Here is a 10573-nt window from a genome sequence, read left to right as displayed (position 1 = left end):
TCTGTGTAAGTTCTCTGCTTTAAATCCCCTCTTTAAAATCATCAGATATGTTTTTATTTTCCAGGTTGAGCCCTGAAAGGGATAGAGAAGCAGTCAAACAGACACAGTGCTTGTGGTTGTGGCATTTGTATCCTTGTGGAGGGGGAGGGAGGCACAGAATACAAACACGTACACGCAGTATACCGAGAGGCAGTAATAATGCGATGCAGGCTGCCAGCGAGACCGCCACGCTGTGGGCAGGGCAGTCACGGAAGACCTCTTGGATAAGAGGCATCTGAGCTGAGCAAGTGAGGGAGTGAAGGTGGCCGAAGAGGGTGGGCAGAGGCCCTGAGGCTAGAGCATCCTGGCACGTTGGGGAACAGCAAGAAATCAGGTGGCAGAAGTCGAGTGAGCGGGAGGGGTAGAAGTGGGAGATGCATACAGAGAAGTAGTGGGGAGGCATGTCATTTAGGGCCTTACTGACCACTGTGAGGACTTCTGCTTTTACTCTGAGTGACAATGAAAGCCATAGGAGGATTTTGAGTGCAGAAGTGATATGATCTGACTTATTTTTTAAAAAATATTGATGTATAGTTAATTTACAATGTTGTGTTAGTTTCACATGTACACCAAAGTGATTCAGTTATACCTATTAATACATACATATTAGATTCTTTTTCAGATTCTTTTTCATTATAGGTTATTATTAGATACTGAGTATAGTTTCCTGTGGTATACAGGAGGTCCTTGTGGTTTACCTATTTTGTACAGAGTAGCGTGAATATGTTAATCACATACTCCTAATTCACAGCTCCTCCTGCTCCCCCACCTCTCCACTCTTCAATTTGGTAACCATAAGTTTATTTTCTACATGATCTGACTTATACCTGAAAAGGATCATTTTGGCTGCTGAGTGGAGAATAGGCTGTAGAAGCAGAGAGCTCCATTCATCAACAATGATTGCTTTGTGTTACAGAAAACCCAATTTTTTATATTAAAAAAATCCAGAGGCACACAGTTTATGGCTAGTAGGGTAGCACAAAGTGATTAAGGACTCAAGCTTCTTCTATATTTTTGCTTCACTGTCTTGAGTGCCTGGCTTCCACCCTCCATGGACACTTCATGTTTTATGATGAACGCTGAAGCTGCAGCCGTGGAGCACTCTAAAGGCAGCAGGAGGAGTGAGGACGAGGAAGGGCTAGCTCGTTCTCCTTCCGTAAGTCTTCCCAGCAGTCTGTGCAGCACCTCTGATTATGAGGGCAGAACTGAGCCACGTGGCCACACCTAGCTTCTAGGGCAGCTGGGAAACGGTTTCCCTGTTGCATGTATTGTCCAGGTTTTTGTCACCAAGGAAGAAGGGGAAGATGACATTGGGTGGTCATTAGTCTCCTCCACCACACAATTAAAAGATGTTGCAATAATCCAGGGGAGAGAGGATGTTGGCTTGTACTGGTGGTACTGGAGGAAATGGTTGGTGCTGGTCAGATTCTATAGTGTTTTCTTGGTAAATCTGACAGAATTTGCCAGAAAATTATTAGCTGTCACTCACACAAGAGAGCAGTCCAGGATGATGCCAGTTTTGAGCAGCTATAAGAATGGGAATTTCTATGGACTGAATTCAGGAAGACCTCTGACGGAACCCAGTTGGTGAGGAAGGCTTTGGAAATCATGAGTGCTGTCCTGGCCACTTTAAGTTTGAGAGGCTCATTAGACATTCTGGTGGAGCTTTCAGGCAGGCAGCTTGATACATAAGGCTGGAGTTCAGAGACTATTTCTGGGCTGGCTAATATTTAAGGCTAAGAGATTGAATGAGATCATCTTAAACATGCGTAGAGAGAGAGAGAGAGAGAAGAGGATGAGATCAGAAAGATGGGAGGAATCGACAAAGGAGACAGGGCAAACTTGTCCAGTGAGGAGGCAGGAGAACCAAGAGTGAGGTGGCCTGGAAGCCTTGGAGAAACAGTGTCTCAAGGAGGCTGTGATGATGAGCTGTGTCATATGCTTTGATGGGTCAAGGAAGACAAAATGAGGTTTAATCAATCAAAAGGCAACTTACAATCTTGACAAGAGCCTTTCCAGAGTATTTGTAGGGGCCTAGTGTGAGCTTTGGAGAAGGAAATGGCAACCCACTCCAGTGTTCTTGCCTGGAGAATCCCAGGGACGGGGGAGCCTGGTGGGCTGCCGTCTATGGGATCACACAGAGTCGGACACGACTGAAGTGACTTAGCAGTAGCAGTGTGAGCTTAGAGGCGAATGAGGGACAGGACTATGGAGCAGACATTCTGAAAGTTCCTTCCACTACAAAAAACACAGAACCTGCATGCTGCTACTGCTGCTGCTAAGTCACTTCAGTCGTGTCCGACTCTGTGCGACCCCATAGACGGCAGCCCACCAGGCTCCCCTGTCCCTGGGATTCTCCAGGCAAGAACATTGGAGTGGGTTGCCATTTCCTTCTCCAATGCGTGAAAGTGAAAAGTGAAAGTGAAGTTGCTCAGTCGTGTCTGACTCTTAGCGACCTCATGAACCAGGCTCCTCCGTCCATAGGATTTTCCAGGCAAGAGTACTGGAGTAGGTTGCCATTGCCTTCTCTGAGAACCTACATAAATCAGCTTTTTTTTTTTTAACTTCATTACTGAGTTTGCAAGAAGTCAAAGAGCTCTTCAAGAGGAAAAAAATCCTCAAAAAACCATGAGTTAAGACCAGACTGATGAACAGTAAGCTGCTCTTACTTGGCAAGAAGATTCAGGAGAATCTGAAGGCTCAAAATTCTTGGTCTTAACTATGTCTACTCAATACCCTCACAGCAAGATCCTACTTCTGACTTCTGTGTAAGAGACTAGAGGGTGGAACTCTCAGTTAGTGTTGCAACTTTGAAAGCTTTCCAATCAGACCCTTCCTGCGGTCCTCAGATCAATTTTCTCTGTGACTCCAGGGAATGGGTGTCCGTGCTCAGTCACTAAGTCATGCTCAACTCTGCAACCCCATGGACTATAGCCCACCAGGCTTCTCTGTCCATGGGATTCTCCAGGCAAGAATACTGGAATAGGTAGCCATTTCCTTCTCTAGGGGATCTTTCTGTCCCAGGGATCGAACCTGCGTCTCCTGCTTGGCAGGGGGATTCTCTATCACTGAGCCAACTTGGAAGCCCTCAGGGAATGGGAGACTCCCTCAAAGTTGGCATGAAGGTTTCTTCTCTGTAAAAACACCAAATGGTGGCTGATGCTGGTGCTGAGGCAGGGCCCAGAGGCCCCTAGGGCCCTAGAATGGGAGGCCTCAGTGGCTTCGGTGGAGCCTTTGGCTGCGGTATCTGAGACAGGGATTGGGCCGGGGTCGAGGCTGTGGAGCCTGAGGCTGTGGTCTTGCCTAGGCAAGACCGAGGATGAGTGGTTCCCCATCGCCAAACTGGGCTGCCTGGTCAGGGATGTGAAGATCAAGTCCCTGGAGGAGATATATCTCTTCTTTCTGCCCATCAAGAAATCTGAGATCATTGACTTTTTCCTGGGAACATCCCTCAAGGATGAGATTTGAAGATTATGCCTGTGCAAAAGCAGATTCTTTTGCTGTCCGGGAGACCAGGTTCAAGGCATTTGTTTCCATTGGGGATTGCAGTGGTCACGTTGGTTTGGGTGTCAAGTGCTCCAAGACGGTAGCCACTGCCATTCGTGGGGCCATCATTCTTGCAAGCTCTCCATCATCCCTGTGCTGTGAGGCTACTGGGGGAATAAGATCTGCAAGTCCCACATTGGCCAGGTGACTGGCCACTATGGCTCTGTGCTGGTGCCCTCAGGGGCACTGGCATCATCTCAGCCCCCTGTGCCCAAGAAGATCCTTGGTGATGGCCAGAACTGACCACTGCTGCACCTCTGCCAGGGAATGCCCTGTTACCCTGGGCAACTTCTCCAAGGCCACTTTTGATGCCATTTCTAAGACGGACAGTTATCTCACCCCTGATCTCTTGAAAGATATGGTGTTCATCGAGTCTGCATATCAGGAACTCACTGACCATCTTACCAAGAACCCCCAGGGTTTCCCTGCAGAGGACCCAGGCTCCAGCTATAGCTATCACATGGTTTTATATGAGAAAAATGCAGCAAATGGAGCTCATTAAAAATTAAGTTGCTGTGAAGACCTGCACCACTCCACCTGTCTGTCTCTGTCTCCCAACTCTTGCCCCAGGGTTCGAACCCCTGTTTCCTGCATCTGCCTGCACTGCAGGAGGCATCTTTACTGCTGAGCCACCAGGGAAGCCCCTCCTACACTCCCTTAAGTATCAGTCCTAACAGTGCAAGAAGAAACCAGGCGACTGTGATATCTATAAAACACCACCGTTGTTATGACGACTAAGTGCCAAAGCCACAGGATTCCCCGATGCCTTCTTGTTCCCCACCTGCCCTTTGTCCCATGTTACCTCTCATGATAATCTGAGTAATGCGAAGCAGTGAGCGAAAGACAGGGATTACTAATGTCTCAGTTCCTCACAGCAAAGAAAGCCACCCTGCCTTCCGTGGAGAAAACCACCGGTCCTGAGTGACTTTACCAGGCCGGATGCATAAGAGTAAAACATAGACAGATGGCAGTTGGAATTCAGTGGGTGAAATAATCATGAAATAAAGGATATAAAATATCATTTATATAAGTAAAATTAACTTTTCATCTAGAAGAAAGTTGTTTCTAACCTTGTTTATGTATAAAATATATTCCACATAGCCTGAAAATCTAAAACCAAAAAGAAACAAAAAGGTTAAATGAACATTTGGGAGATTAGGAACATATCTTGGGGGTAGAAAAAAACCTTCTCACATAGGAATCAAAACAAGATAAACTAAAAAAGAAAACAAGCATTGATGATTATATACAAATTTAAAAGATACTACAGATGTCAGCAGGAGATGGCAAGAGTGAACATCAACATTTTAGGAATCAGTGAACTAAAATGGACCGGAATGGGTGAATGTAATTCAGATGACCATTACATCTACTACTTTAGACAAGAATCCCTTAGAAGAAATGGAGTACCTCTTATAGTCAACAAGAGTCCTAAATGCAGTACTTGGGTGCAGTCTCAAAAATGACAGAATGATCTCTGTTTGTTTCCAAGGCAAATCATTCAATACCACAGCAATCTAAGTCTATGCCCCAACCATTAATGCAAAGAAGCTGAAGTTGAATGGTTCTATGATGATCTACAAGACCTTCTAGAATCAACACCAAAAAAAGTGTCCTTTTCATCGTAGGGGACTTGAATGCAAAAGTAGGAAGTCAAGAGATACCTGGAGTAATAGGCAAGTTTGGCCTTGGAATACAAAATGATGCAGGGCAAAGGCTAACAGAGTTTTGGCAAGAGAACACACTGGTCATAGCAAACACCCTCTTCCAACAACACAAGAGAAGACTCTACACATGAACATTGCCAGATGGTCAATACTGAACTCAGATTGATTATATTCTTTGCAGCCAAAGATGGAGAAGCTCTATACAGTCAGCAAAAACAAGACCGGGAGCTGACTGTGGCTCAGATCATGAACCCCTTATCGCCAAATTCAGACTTAAATTGAAGAAAGTATGGAAAAATCACTAGACCATTCACGTATGACCTAAATCAAATCCCTTGAAAGTGATAAATAGATTCAAGGGATTAGATCTGACAGACAGGGTGCCTGAAGAACTATGGATGGAGGTTCATAACACTGTACAGGAGGCAGTGATCAAGACCATCCCCGAGAAAAAGAAATGCAAAAAAGGGAAAATGATTGTCCGAGGAGGCCCTACAAATAGCTGAGAAAAGAAGAGATGCAAAAGGCAAAGAAGAAAAGGAAAGATATATGCATCTGAATGCAGAGTTCCAAAGAATAGCAAGGAGAGATAAGAAAGTCTACCTCAGTGATCAATGCAAAGAAATAGAGGGAAATAATAGAATGGAAAAGACTAGAGATCTCTTCAAGAAAATTAGAGATACCAAGGGAACACTTCTTGCAAAAATGGGCACAATTAAGGACAGAATGGACCTAACAGAAGCAGAAGATATTAAGAACAGGTGGCAAGAATACACAGAAGAACTATACAAAAAAGATCTTCATGACCCAGATAACCACAATGGTGTGATCACTCACCTAGAGCCAGACATCCTGGAGTCCAAAGTCAAGTGGGCGTGAGGAAGCATCACTACAAACAAAGTTAGTGGAGGTGAGGGAATTCCAGCTGATCTACTTCAAATCCTAGAAGATGATGCTGTGAAAGTGCTGCATGCAATATGGCAGCAAATTTGGAAAACTCAGCAGTGGCCACAAGACTGGAAAAGGTCAATTTTCATTCCAATCCCAAAGGAAGGCAATGCCAAAGAATATTCAAACTACTGCACAATTGCACTCATCTCTAGCACTCAAACTAGCAAAGTAATACTTAAAATTCTCCAAGCAAGGTTTCAACAGTACGTGAACTGAGAACTTCCAGATGTTCAAGCTGGACTTAGAAAAGGCAGAGGAACCAGAGATCAAATTGCCAACATCTGTTGGATCATAGAAAAGGCAAGAGAATTCCAGAAAACATCTACTTCTGCTTCATTGATTACATGAAAGCCTTTGACTGCATCAATCACAACAAACTGTGGAAAATTTGAAAGACATGGGAATACTGGACCACCTGACCTGCCTCCTGAGAAATTGGTGTGGGAGTCAAGAAGCAACAGTTAGAACTGGACATGGAACAACAGACTGGTTCCAAATTGGAAAAGGAGTATGTCAATATTGTCACCCTGCTTGTTTAACTCATATGCAGAGTACATCATGCGAAATGCCGGACTAGATGAAGCACAAGCTGGAATCAAGATTGCGGGGAGAAATATCAATAACCTCAGATATGCAGATGACACCACCCTTATGGCAGAAAATGAAGAGGAACTAAAGAGCCTCTTGAGGAAAGTGAAAGAGGAGAGTGAAAAAGCTGGCTTAAAACTCAACATTCAGAAAACTAAGATCATGGCATCTGGTCCCATCACTTCATGGCAAATAGATGGTGAAACAACGGAAACAGTGACAGACTTTATTTTTTGGGGCTCCAAAATCACTGCAAATGGTGACTGCAGCCATGAATTAAAAGACACTTGCTCCTTGCAAGAAAAGCTGTGACAAACCTAGACAGCATATTAAAAAGCAGAGACATTACTTTGCCAACAAAGGTCTGTCTGGTCAAAGCTATGGTTTTTCCAGCAGTCATGTATGGATGTGAGAGTTGGACCATAAAGAAAGCTGAGCACTGAAGAATTGATGCTTTTGAACTGTGGTGTTGGAGAAGACCCTTGAGAGTCCCTTGGACTGCAAGGAGATCCAACCAGTCCATCCTAAAGGAGATCAGTCCTGAATATTCATTGGAAGGACTGATGCTGAAGCTGAACTCCAGTACTTTGGCCACCTCATGTGAAGAACTGACTCACTGGAAAAGACCCTGGTGCTGGGAAAGATTGAAGGTGGGAGGAGAAGGGGATGACAGAGGATGAGCTGGTTGGATGGCATCACGGACTCAATGGACATGAGTTTGAGCAAGCTCCGGGAGTTGGTGATGGACAGGGAAGCCTGGTGTGCTGCAGTCCATGGGGTTGCAAAGAGTCACATTTGACTGAGTGACTGAACAAACTGAACTGAGGACAAGTAACATCATAAACAGAAAGGCTAAGAAGAATTGATGAGATAACTAGATAGGATGGAAATAGAGAAAAGTGAAAAAAATTATTAATTACTCTCAGAAAAGGTTGAGATGATATCATATTCATAAATCAATCATAGACAAAGAAGTTCTTATAAATTAAGAAGTCACTTACCAAAAGAAAGTTCCAAATACTGTTAGACATGGCTGTAAACAAACCACTGACTGGGAAATCAAGGTATGATCCCATAGCATAGACCAAAATGACAAGGAGATAGAAATTATGAGATGAAGATAAGAGATATGAAGGATAGGTCCAAGAGACCACGTACGTATTTAAGAGGTGGTGAGAAGAATAAGTCAGAATATGAAGAGGACGAGGCGGTAATGAAGGAGGAGTAGAAAAACTTCAGAAGAGAAGATACATTTATTTTGTTTTAGTTTATCTTATTTTAATCTTTTTAAATTTATTTATTTTAATTGGAGGCTAATTACTTTACAATATTGTAGTGGTTTTTGCCATACATTTACATGAATCAGCCATGGGTTTACATGTGTTCCCCATCCTGAACCCCCTCCCACCTCCCTCCTGAGAAGATACATTTAATACTCTAAAATTTTTTTTAATTGAAATATAGCTGATTTTCAATGTTTTAGTAGTTTCTGGATACAGCAAAGTGATTCAGTTATACATACATATGTGCTTAGTTGCTCAGTCATGTCCGACTCTTTGCGACCCCAGGGACTGTAGCCCACCAGGCTCCTCTGTCCATCGGATTCTCCAGGCAAGAATTCTGGAGTGGGTTGCCATTTCCTTCTCCAGACATACATAAATATATGTGAAAGAAAGTGAGAGTGTTAGTTACTCAGTAGTGTCCGACTCTTTGTGACCCATTGCTCCTCTGTCCATGGAGTTCTCCAGGCAAGAATACTGGAGTGGGTAGCCATGCTCTTCTCCAAGGGATCTTCCTGATCTGGGGACTGCACCTGGGTCTCTTGCACTGCAGGCAGATTCTTTACCGTCTGAGCCACCAGGGAAGCCCTATATATATATATAAATACTCTTTTTATTTTACATTCTCTTCCATTATAGATTATTACCAGGTATTGAGTATAGTTCCCTGTGCTATATAGTATGTCCTTGGTGGCTACTTAATACTTTTAATTGAAACCTCCTACTGAAGGTAGGAATAATAGAGATTTATTTCTGAATTCTGAATTTTAGGGCTAATGATAATAATTTATAAGCTTTCAGAAAAAATTCCATGTAAAGGAAAGCCAACTGGAATGGCATAAGATTTATTGTCTACAAGATTAATTGCCCATGGACAAGAAAGCAGAGGCTACTTGATTTCGAGGAGAAAGAACTGGGAAATTGAATTTCTATAGTTAAAAAATATCATACAGAAATTAGGTAAAAATAACAGGGCCACTCATATACCATTTCTGAAAAATTTACTCTCAACAGGTGAAAAAATCCTAGAAACAAGATAATGTAGTTTTGTATTCATAGTTGTTAAGCACGGAAGCTATTATAACTTTTGGTTAAATTTAATAATAATTATTGTTAAGTGTGGAGTCTTATCTACTGGACAACCAGGGAAGTCTGAGAGACATCGTTTTTTTGTCCTTCCCCCTTTTTCCTTCCTGTTTCAGGGGACGTGGGCATAATGGTAGGAGCTCCAGCAGCCACTTTATGATGTTGAGACTGGAAATTGCACTCGGTGAATAGTGGAGCAGAAAGCGAGTGGGAACCTATGTTCCTGAGATGGTGGAGTCTCCATCGCAGTTAAGGACTGCCTCCCTCCAGACTTCTTTTACATGTAAGAATGTGTGTTCTTAAGCTTATTTTAGAGTTTCTGCTTTATTCAGTAGAATCAAATACTAATTATATAGGATCCTTGAAACCACTAGAAGAAAAATAGAGCAACCTAAAACTCAACTGAACTTGTCAATGTCAGCCTGGGGGGAAAATAAAAAAACACAAAAAACAAGGGGAAAATGCTATAAGAATAGACGGCAGAGTCAAAAAGTAAAATAAAGTTATATGTTTTCTATGAGAGAGGCACCGTAAATAGATGGACACAAGAGTAAACTATAAATGGAGGCTAAATACATGTGAGGAAAATGTTAACCCAAAGGAAAAAGATTAGTCATGCAAGTATCAGAAAAAGTGGAATCGAGGCCAAGATCATTAAGTGGAAAAAAGAATGCCTTTTATGCAGAAAATAAAGGTACCATTCACCAAGAAGCTAGAATAGTCGTGAACCTTCATATATCAATACTACTTTGCACCAAGACAAGTGAAACAAAATCTGTCAAAAATATGAGGAAAAAACACAACCATAATAGTAGGAGACATTTAAAATGCCTCTCTCAAATAAATCTCAACAACACAGAAGATTTGAGAACTAGGACAAAGCAGCTTTATTATGGCTTTGCTCACAATGATCAAAGAATGACTATTATTTTCAGTTCCCGTGGGGCCTTAAATATAGGACATTGATCAATATTAAGCTCTCAAGAAAATCTCAATAAATCCCTAAGGTTGAAAATGCACAAGACCCATTTTCTAAAATAATACATATTAAGTAGAATTAAATTGCAATCATTTTTTTTAACTATTTGGAAATTAAAAAATTAATTTATTTATTTTAATTGAAGGCTAATTACTTTACAATATGGTAGTGGTTTTGCCATACATTGACATGAATTTGCCACGAGTGTACATGTGTTCCCCATCCTGAACCCCACTCCTACCTCCCTCCCCATCCCATCCCTCAGGGTCATCCCAGTGCACCAGCCCCGAGCACCCTGTCTCATGCATCGAACCTAGACTGGCAATCTGTTTCACAGATGATCATATACATATTTCAGTGCTATTCTCTCAAATCATCCCACCCTCGCCTTCTTCCACAGAGTCCAAAAGACTGTTCTTTACATCTGTGTCTCTTGC

At 42.5% G+C, this 10573-nt stretch overlaps 1 pseudogene; it reads left to right on the top strand.

Annotated features, from left to right (window-relative positions):
- The first annotated feature begins 1111 nt into the window (after positions 1-1111).
- On the top strand, positions 1112-4094 carry LOC789659 (small ribosomal subunit protein uS5-like; annotated as a pseudogene).
- Positions 4095-10573: the final 6479 nt, after the last annotated feature.

This window comes from Bos taurus, chromosome 5, assembly GCF_002263795.3.
Source record: "Bos taurus isolate L1 Dominette 01449 registration number 42190680 breed Hereford chromosome 5, ARS-UCD2.0, whole genome shotgun sequence".
Classification (NCBI taxonomy): Eukaryota; Metazoa; Chordata; class Mammalia; order Artiodactyla; family Bovidae; genus Bos; species Bos taurus.
The sequence above is the reverse complement of the archived record's forward strand: the minus strand, read 5'-3'. Positions and strand labels throughout refer to the sequence as shown.